Source organism: Coffea arabica, chromosome 11e (assembly GCF_036785885.1).
Source record: "Coffea arabica cultivar ET-39 chromosome 11e, Coffea Arabica ET-39 HiFi, whole genome shotgun sequence".
NCBI classification, from domain to species: domain Eukaryota; kingdom Viridiplantae; phylum Streptophyta; class Magnoliopsida; order Gentianales; family Rubiaceae; genus Coffea; species Coffea arabica.
Window position 1 is genome coordinate 52,219,451 of NC_092331.1, and position 11,251 is coordinate 52,230,701.

The 11,251-nt window shown below is 38.9% G+C and overlaps 1 pseudogene; it reads left to right on the forward strand.

The window, feature by feature from the left end:
* The first annotated feature begins 245 nt into the window (after positions 1 to 245).
* Positions 246 to 10,528, forward strand: LOC140021371 (probable truncated L-gulonolactone oxidase 7, mitochondrial; annotated as a pseudogene).
* The last annotated feature ends 723 nt before the right edge of the window (positions 10,529 to 11,251 follow it).

Below are 11,251 nucleotides of genomic sequence, written 5' to 3' on the forward strand. Positions count from 1 at the left end.
TCATTTGTTCCTTGGAGATAGTGAAAAATATATTTAATACCATTCCAAAGTCGTCTCGTAGACAAGGAACTAAATCTTGCTAATAAATTCACTGCGATTGATTATTTGTTCATAAAATGTACAAACAAATGATGAAGGGTTATTTGGAGTATCTGGAGTGATTATTTGGAGAAGCGAGATGAAGGGGTTCCTCAATTTCTTCATCGTCCGGCTGTGAAGGAAGGAGAGGAGAAAAACAGAGGGTGATGGTAGAGAGGCAAGGAGACAACAGAGGGAAAGGGAAAGCGAAAGAAAGAATGAAGGTGACAGCTGGCTAAATCTGGAGCTGAAGGGGTTCTTCAATTTCTTCATCGTCTGGCTGTGAAGGAGGAGAAAAAAAGGCGAAAGGGAAATTGAAAAAAAAAAATGAAGAAAGGGATGGCTAAATCTGAGAGGAACAACACTAAATAGTGGAGAAGTTGGGCTTTTGTACCGGAGCCAGAGATAGGGAAAAAAATAGAAGGAAAAATTAGAAGTACTTAAAGTCTAAGTTTGGCCCAAGTAATTAAGAGATTTGACTCCTAATCTTAAATTCAAGCATCAGCCAAAAGGTCCGCATCTTCTTTCAAAATAACTTATCAATTTTAATTTTTTTTTGAATTTAGTATCAGATGTGATATTTAGATATTTGTACATAATTCATTAATTTTAATATTTCAGTGATATTTATTATTTTTTTATTTTAGAAAATTGAGATCAATGATCTGGGCACTGCAGTGGATCAATGTAGGATGAAAATGTTTATTGAAAATATGGTGAAAATGCTTGCTTCTTTATGTCTTTGTATTTCATAATATTATTTGATAGGTATTTGTTTCTTTTATTGTGTTGAACTAAACACTACTACTTTTTTTGTGTACTGAGATTTGTATTGTATTATGTAAGGTATGATGATTTTATTCTTATATATAATTTTTAATCTCATATAAAATAGGATTAAAACGCACACTTGATTCTAAAATCATTTATTGCTAATGCTATAGCCCCTTATGGTAATGACAACATTATTTTATTTAATAATTAGTAACTATATATGATAATGTAAGTATTTAGTAAATTTAATTTGATAATTGTACTTTTTATGGTATTTTCTATTTTTAGTAATTTTTTCAGATTTTTTGAACTTTTTATATACTATAATGTGCATATTACTCGATCTTCAACCGATATGCCGCGACGGATGCGAAACTGCGACGTGACCGCAAACCATGTATACAACCCAAACCCAAAACCCTTGGTCAACCCTTGCCTTAACTTAGGACTGTAAAAGATGGATTTCAGAAGTAACTAGTAGGTCTAGACCAGGAGTAACATATATATATATATATATATATATATGGACTCGTGTGGATGGGGAAGTATTTTCCAGCGGTCAAAGGGCAACTTCATGTCTGTAACAAAAATATGACTGCCAGGTGACTCTTCAACTGCAACCATTATTCAAGAGGTCTATCACCTATGAAGAGAAGAGTGATTCAGACCTAGAAGATCAAGTGGTTATCTTTGGCAAACAACACGAGTTTGCAGACTTCAGTTGGTGCCCAAGTCAACATAAGGTGTTTTATCGAATTGAAGATAGAGTGCCCTCCAACATTCCAGGAAATGGTGCCTTTGATCCTATACGACATCGCTCTTATCCTTCTCTTGCTCTGGCAGTTTTAAGAGGCACAGGTTGGTTTGGAGCAAGATTTCCGCAGACAAGAGTTTGAAAATTTATTTGAATATGTTAGATTAACAGCAACAAGGAATTAATGCTTTTTCTTCTTCTTCTTTTTCTTTTTCTCTTTCTTTGTTTCCCTTAATAGAGGATAGCCACAGGTGACGCAGCAGGGAAATGTATAAGTGGAGCACTAATAACGTCCTTGTCAAAAACTCTTGGATTTGGATTTAAAAATGATGGTATTCTTCTTTATCCTTTCTTTTTTATTGTTGCATGTTGAATAATATTTTAATGAACTTAAATGAGATCTAGAGGATGTCTCTTACTAGAAAATATAACCATTACGAATAATAGAGTAGAATACATGTTGAATATTTGAAACCAAGATTAATTGATTTATTTATATCTAATAAGTGTCATTGAGTATTTACTCGGTCGCAAGGTTAAATTTTGACATAGAATGCCCAGCAGGATAGCCCATGTTGCCATAGTTCTTTGGCAGTTTAATTTCCTCATTCTTTAGCTCGGTTGTCTAGATCTAGTGTAGTACTACATTGCTTTTTAGAATTTAGATAGTTTCCTCTTGTGTTTTTCCGAACTAGAAGATCTCAGTGCTATGGTATTTCTTATGTCATCTTCTATATTACTTCGTTTGAATTGAAAATTTTGACAAAGGATTTGAAATCCATCCAAATCATTTTAGTTATTTGAATTGTTTAATAGGCATTTGAGTTTGTAATATACCAATTAATAAAATACATTTTAAATACTAAAATAATTGATAATTTACAAATCTAAATACCTCCTATATAAATAAACCAACTAGAGAGTTGGTTGGGAGGTAAAGTAGGAGGGATTGTAAGTAGATGGTTTTAGATTTGAAACCTCTAACTTAAAAAAAAGTAAAGGAATTTAAAAAGATTTTAAATCATTCATCAAATCCCTCAATCCAAGTGCAGCCTATAAGTATTTGTTGGCTGATAGTTTTGCAGGAGAGCGAAAATAAAAATTTTTTAATCAAAGTTGAGGAAAGACCTCCTGCCTCTCAAAACCTCCTGTAAACAGTGCCAACAGTGCAATTACTCTAAATTGCTTCCTTCACTGTATGTGTCTTCTAAATTTGTGCCAACAGTGCAATTACTCTAAATTGAAATCCTAAATTAATATGTTAATAATAAAGCCACGATTTAATACCTTTTAACAAATTACATGGTAAAAGGTAAGCATAAGTTGAAGATTTTCGGTCCTTCCATCTGAAACTCTGAAAGAAGATGACATTGAAGAAAATATATAAATAAAACAAAGCTCAAAAATGTTCTTTTTGTTTGTGTAGATTGCTAAATGCTAATATGATTTTGGAAATTGATCTTAGTGATCAGAAGTTAATCTCTAAATCTCACAGGTACCTTATTTACGGGCTACCCTGTGGTAGGATATAACAATCGCTTGCAATCAGGAGGTAGCTGCCTTGATAGCCCTGAAGATGGATTATTAACAGCTTGCTCTTGGGACCCCAGCGTTAACGGTCTCTACTTTTTCTCAACTGCAATCAGCATTAGCTTGTCCAAAGCTAAGGATTTCATTCAAGACGTGAAAAAACTTGTTGCTTTGCAGCCTGAGGGCTTGTGTGGTGTTGACCTTTATTTACGTTTCCTGGCTAGATATGTTACTCGTTCAAGTGCTTACTTGGGGAAGGAAGAAGATTCAATAGAGTTTGATATCTCTTACTATAGAAGCAAGGACCCAATGTCCCCAAGAATTTATGAAGATATTCTTGAAGAGATAGAGCAGATGGCACTGTTTAAATACGGAGGATTGCCTCACTGGGGTAAAAATAGGGACTTGGTTTTCCTTAACGTGATTAACAAGTGACAGGTGCCGAACCTGTGCAATAATAATTACCTACTCAAGAAAAATACAGATTTTGTATATAGCGGTGAGCAGGATCGAATCCACATGGACTGGGGATAGTTCGTTTCTTCTAGAGTTCAAAGCATAGGGGGTTTTGAGATTAAATGCCAATTAAACAAATTAAATGCAGAAAGTAATTAATTCAGAGAAATAATTAAGAGAAGCTCTAGCTAAGGGTACACTTCAGAAATGGTTCATGCACTGATCATTGATTCGCAGATAATTCCAACTTTTATTAATAGATTGGTTATAGTTGTCATGCACGCGATAAACAACCAACCTTTCCTTAATTTATCGATAGCTAAGGTACGACCGTTAGCTATTTCTCTAACCCAAAAACAACCCCAGGTATTACCGTAAGATTTAATTTCTAGATTGCATTAATAATTAGAAAAGCCTAATCCTAACTAACAAACACGCTACGAGGGTTTGTTTAAGTTAGATCGTTTATTCCCCTGACATAAACCCAATTACGCCAGTTGCTACTGAGATAGAGATAACGAACAATTACGAATTCAATTACCCCTATTTAGCAAAAATAGCCTATATGAATAATTAATTATTGCGCACTAATCAATCATACACAAGGCCATAGCAATTAAAATCAAGGAACATGCAAATACCAATAAATGAAGAAAATAATTAAAACAGATTCGATCTCACAGTAATTGTCGAACCAAATCGTCAGTTGTCCCCTTGACTAGAAGGAAGGCTTAGCCACGCCGCATAATTAAATCACCACACGAATTAATGGATTGCAAAGGATAAATGGTGTTTTTCCCGTTGGGGAATATTGTCAAACACCTGGCGTGTGTCAGAGGCCAGTGAAAAGAAAGAAAGAAAGGAAACTAAAACTAAACTAAAAACTACACTAAAACTAGGGTTCCCCTTTTGCTTCTGTACGTCTTCCATTAAAAAGCCAAAAGAAAGAAGCCTAAAAGCTCTTTCCTGTGGTCCCCACACATGTGGACAAAGCCTCCAAAGTACTTGTTGTTCCAAGTCTCTCTACGTTGCTTTCTTTAAAAAGCCCAAATGACTAAATGCCTTGCATTAGCTTGTGGTCCCCACCAATTCAAGGGCCCAAAGGTTGAAGCCCTTAGAAGTCTGCACTTTTCATACAAGTCCCTCCTTTTTGGTAATTTTCTGCTTCACTCCTGAAATTGATTCCAAATACCAAATATGAGTAAATATCAGCAATTAACACAATATTTGTCCGGAATAGAAGGGGAAATCAATAATAAAATTACTAACAAATTATACCCTATCAACAAGTACAAGAATGCTGGTGAGTTTTTGAAGGTCAAACAACTGTATGATCCTTTGGCGTTGTTCTCCAATGAGTGGTCAGACCAAATTCTTGGACTGAAAGATGGAGTTACCACAGTGAAGGAGGGTTGTGTGTTATGGCCTGGAATCAGTCCAAATTGCCATGACTAAGGTGAGTCAGCAGTACCAGAAATGTGATAGCATGAAGGGGAGTCACGTGGTAGCAATTGGTATAACAGAATGAAGGGTAGTTATTTGGCGGGAAAAGTAGTTAGTTACTAGCAGGCTGTTTCTTGCTTAGCTTTGTATAAGTAATTCATCTGCAATTGCAGAGAAGGCATGTAATACGTTGTTTCCAATCTCTTTCTGAATCAATTCAAATCTTTCCTTTCCCTCTCTATTCCCTCTCCCCTATTTCTGATCTCAATCTCAATCCCTTCCCTCTTTTTTCCCTCTCCTACCTCAGATACCTTTCTATTCATTTAGTTCGATCCTTAACAGTGGTATCAGAGCTTGCGATCCTTGGATTGCGAGCTCCAATTCACTGACAAACATGGCTGAAGGTACTCGAATGAAAAGCTTTGAGGAGCAACTCAGGAAACAAGATATCCGAATCCAAGCAGTCCTTGACTCCATGGTTGCAGACAAGCAAGTCATGGAAGAAAGAATGGAGACAAATCAGAGGGAGATGCGAGCATTAATGGAGGCCAATAATACAGAACTGAAAAACTTTGTGAGTAATCAAATTAGCTCAATTTTGAGGAGTTTGCAGGGTGACAAGGGTATATTGGGAAGTCCTACTGGTTCTGCAGATCGAACTCCTAATCATCGAGCTGCTGGAGTTCAAAATGTCCGGCATGGTGAATTTGGCAGTTCATCTGGCAAAGAGGGTCAGCATTGGCCCATGGGGGTTCCCAGGCTGGATTTCCCCAGATTTGATGGCCGTAGTCCCAAGGAATGGATCAGGAAGTGTGAAAAGTTCTTCCACCTGTTTCGCACTCCTGAAGAACAGCAGATTGACTTGGTGGAATTACACTTAGAAGGCAAAGCAGACCTCTGGTATCAGAATTTCAAAAAAAAATCGAGGAGTAGTTTATTGGAAGGATTTCAGTTTGGAAGTATGTAGAAGGTTCAACACTGTGGGGGAAGCAGATGCGGTGGAGGAGTTCAGCAAACTTAGCCAAACATCCACTGTTTTGGCTTATCAGGAGAAGTTTGAAGAGCTGAGGTCCATTGTAATGATCCAGGTGCCAGAACTAACTGAATCTTACTACATTGCTAGTTTCCTAAGTGGACTGAGGGGGGAAATTAAGTCTGCTGTGAAGATGCATAGGCCAGACACTCTGCAGGCTGCCTTTGAGATGGCCAGATGGCAGGAGCACCATTTGGAGCTTGTTCACAAGTTCAGCAGGACCACACTCAGGAGTACATTACACTCAGGCTCCTATGGTCTCTCCAAAGGAACGCAGGGGATCCAGGATCCAGGAGCAAGGCAGGTTAGTACTCCACCAACGGACTACAGCAGGAAGTCCAATTCACAGCAAGTTTTTAGGAAGATTTCTCCTACTGAATTCCAATACAAGAAGGAGCACAACTTATGCTTTAGGTGTGGAGACAAATTTACTCCCGGACACTCTTGTAAGAGCAAGGGGATCCACATGATGTTAATAGAAGATGAGGAAAAATGTGAGGCAGATCAAACAACAGAAGAAGAGGAAATTATTGAGTACATGGGGAACCAGCAGGAGCAGGATGTGATGTTGACCCTGCATGCAATGACAGGGGAATTATCTTCTAGTGTCATCAAAATGCAGGGGCAGTACAAGGATCGTCAGCTGACAATCCTACTGGATGGAGGGAGTACCAATTGTTTTATCAAGAGGTCAGTGGCTCAGTTGTACCCAGAAACTGTGCAGAAGCATAGGCCTTTTAAGGTCAAGATTACTGATGGCAAAGAGTTGCATTGTGACCAGTGGATTCCAGGAATGCAGTGGGACATGCAGGGTCATATATTTACACATGATGTATTTGTCATGGACCTAGAGCCTTATGACCTGATCCTTGGAGTTGATTGGATGAAGTCCTACAGTCCCATTACTTTTGATTTCAAGAAGTTGAAACTGTCTTTTGAAAAAGGAGGGGAGCAAGTGGTGCTAAAAGGAGACTCCAACAATGCAAACGTGAGGATGCAGCAAGGTGCCCCTGCTCACAAATATGTCAGACATAAGATCAGGAAGGCATTGCAGCAATCGTGTATGGTGAAGATTCACAACTTACAGGTAATTTCTGAACCAGATTCTCTTACTAAGTTGTTGGCCAAGTATGATGATGTTTTTGCAGAACCAAACACCCTTCCCCCAAATAGATGCCATGATCACCAAATTCCCCTCAAACCAGATGCCCAACCTTTCAAAATTCCTCCCTACCGATACCCCCATGTACAAAAAAATGAGATTGACAGACAGGTGAAAGATATGTTGAACTCTGGCCTTATACAAGTTAGCCATAGCCCTTTTGCATCACCTGCTCTTCTAGTAAAGAAGAAAGATGGGAGTTGGAGGCTCTGTATTGACTATAGGCAATTGAACAACCTCACTATTAAAGATAAATTCCCTATACCTATTATAGATGATTTACTGGATGAACTACATGGAGCCAAGGTCTTTTCTAAAATTGATCTGAGATCAGGTTACCACCAAATCAAAATGAAATCTGATGACATCCATAAAACTGCCTTTAGGACTCATTCTGGTCTATATGAGTTCCTTGTCATGCCATTTGGTCTAACAAACGCCCCAGCCACCTTTCAAGCACTAATGAACTCTGTCTTTGAACCATATATCAGAAAATTTGTTCTTGTGTTCTTTGATGACATTTTAATCTATAGTCCAGACTACAAGAGTCACCTACACCATTTATCCATAGTTTTGGAAACCCTGAGACAACACTCCTGTTTGCAAAGATATCTAAGTGCTCTTTTGGTCAAGACCAAGTGGAGTATCTGGGACACATAATTACTAGTGCAGGGGTGAAAACTGATCCATCCAAGGTGGAGGCTATGCTGTCCTGGCCAACGCCCTCCTGTGTAAAGGCTCTCAGAGGATTCTTGGGCTTGACAGGGTACTATAGGAGGTTTGTTAAGGGGTATGGGGAGATTGCTAAGCCTCTTACTGAACTGCTAAAAAAGGATCAATTTGCATGGAGTACTGCTGCAGACACTGCATTCCAACAATTGAAGTTGGCAATGAGTGAAACACCAGTGTTGGCATTACCTGACTTCTCAAAGCCATTTCTGTTGGAAACTGACGCCAGTCAGATGGCCATTGGTGCTGTTCTAATGCAACAGGGTAGGCCAATAGCTTACTACAGCCAAGTATTGGGACAAACTAATCAGGCCAGGTCTACCTATGAGAAGGAGCTCCTATCACTCATCACTGCAGTTCACAAATGGAAACATTACTTGATGGGGCACCACTTCATTATCAAAACTGATCATGAGAGTCTCAAATACTTACTGGATCAGAAAATTAACACTTCTCTCCAACAAAAGTGGCTGGTTAAACTTATGGGGATGGATTATGAGATTCAATACAAAAAAGGGAAGGATAATATAGTTGCTGATGCCTTGTCAAGGAGGGGAGATTTGGAGAACACAACAAATGCGTCTGTGCATACTATCACTACCATCAAGCCTCAATGGTTGACCAGGGTAGCTGAGAGCTATAATAGTGATGCGATGGCCAAGGAGGTGCTGCTGAAGTTGGCTATGGGAGCTGATGCATTACCAGATTACTCTTATAACCAGGGGATTCTAAGATTCAAAGGAAGGGTGTGGGTAGGAGCAGATTCTGGATTAAGACAAAGGTTGGTCTCCTGTTTTCATGATTCTAGTTTTGGGGGACACTCTGGAAATCATGGTACTTATCAGAGGATCAAAAGCTACCTATACTGGCCTGGAATGAAAAAGGAGGTTGAACAGTATGTACAGAATTGTGATGTCTGCAAGAGAAGTAAAAATGAAAATTGTGCTTATCCAGGACTGCTGCAGCCATTGGCCATTCCAGAGCAAGCTTGGCAACAAATCTCCATGGATTTCATAGAAGGTTTGCCTAAATCTTTTGGTTGTAATGTGATCTACGTGGTGGTGGACAGGTTCACTAAGTACGCCCATTTTATTCCAATGACTTCTCATTATACTGCTAAGAGTGTGGCAGAGGCATTCTTTGATCAGATTTTTAGGTTGCATGGCCTACCAACACATATTGTCTCTGATAGAGACAAGGCTTTCACTAGCTTGTTCTGGCAAGAACTCTTCAAAATGCTGGGCACTGAATTAAATCTATCTTCTGCTTATCACCCTCAATCTGATGGGCAGACTGAGAGGGTGAATAGGTGTGTGGAAAACTACCTGAGAAGTATGTGTATGTATCAACCAAGTAAATGGAGGAAATGGCTACCTGCAGCAGAATGGTGGTACAACACTAACCATCATAATAGCTTACAAATGTCTCCCTTTCAGGCTTTGTATGGCTACAAGCCTACTCAGATGAACCTGAGGCCTGATAGCACGTTAGTAGCTGCTGTGGTGGACTGGGCACAAGAACGAGTGGGCTGGAACTCCTTGCTCAAGGAAAATCTGTTAAAAGCTCAGAACAGGATGAAGCAATTGGCAGATACAGGGAGGAGTGATAGGGAATTCGAAGTAGGAGAATGGGCTTATTTGAAACTTCAGCCTTACAGACAAACTTCTGTAGCTGTAAGGAGGAACATTAAACTGGCGGCTAAGTACTATGGGCCTTACCAGGTAGAGCAAAAGATGGGGACTATAGCTTATAGATTGAAGTTACCAGCAGGATCAGCCCTACATCCTGTTTTCCATGTCTCCTTACTCAAAAAGTCACCAAAGGGGGCTCAACTCAGCACTGCCTTGCCTACCCTGAATGATGATGGAGAGTTTGGTGTTGCCCCCTCAGCAGTTCTTGACCAGAGGACAATCCTTAGAAAGGGACAAGAGGTCGAACAGGTGTTGGTGCAGTGGGAGAACATGGAAACTGAGGAAGCCACTTGGGAGGATCGGGCATTCATTCATGCTCAATTTCCTTCTTTCCCAATCAGTCAATCCTAGAGACTAGGATTGTTTTTAGGGGGAGGTATTGTTATGGCCTGGAATCAGTCCAAATTGCCATGACTAAGGTGAGTCAGCAGTACCAGAAATGTGATAGCATGAAGGGGAGTCACGTGGTAGCAATTGGTATAACAGAATGAAGGGTAGTTATTTGGCGGGAAAAGTAGTTAGTTACTAGCAGGCTGTTTCTTGCTTAGATTTGTATAAGTAATTCATCTGCAATTGCAGAGAAGGCATGTAATACGTTGTTTCCAATCTCTTTCTGAATCAATTCAAATCTTTCCTTTCCCTCTCTATTCCCTCTCCCCTATTTCTGATCTCAATCTCAATCCCAATCCCTTCCCTCTTTTTTCCCTCTCCTACCTCAGATACCTTTCTATTCATTTAGTTCGATCCTTAACATTGTGCACTAGAAGGATTATGTATATGCTCAGAGGACAGCCATTGTGGCCCAAAGAAGGGATACTTTTGCAGACCAGGAAGAGGCAAGGGTTTGTACTCGGGTTCATACTCATTTGTCATTCTAAATATTTAGATCATTTGCCAGTTAAATGTATTTTACATTACAAGTGAGTCTAGAATAATTGGCAGGTCCTTTCAACTTTATGCTTGATATTTTTGGTTATGTTTGAGGATCTTGCTCTCCAAAAAGAAAGAAAATGTTTGTGCATGTTTTTTCCAACAATAACTTTTGTATTGCTCTAGTCATAATTTTGTGTGAAACGATGATAGTTTGTGATCGTACTATATGAGAATTGAGGAGTTACGGGAAAGCATGCAATACATATATTTTTTTTCGGAAACGATAGAAGTATTTATTTCTAATAAGAGGAACATTACAATATATGAGCAAGGGCTCAAATTTAGACTTTACAAAAGTGTACTAAGACACTGAGAATCAAGAAACTCCTCATCAAAGTGGACATGCATTGCTTTCTTACTCAGTTTATAACTGAGTCTATTAATCCTACCATTTCCAAGCTGACTATCAAATGAGCATGTTCTAAACATCGAGCTAATGTCTTTTATGCACTCTAGGTGGGCTGCTATACGTATATTTCTTAAGGCTGGTATACGGGATGTTTATCATAAGTTGAGGAACAGACCAATAGAGCATACATAGTTCTAAAAAAAATGTTTGGCTGAAAAATAATTATCTACTCAGGGTAGCAATAATTAAAAGGCAAATTATATTGACACTCCTAAAAAAATTCTAAGTAATGGAGTGTCTGAAATTTTTGTAAGAGCAC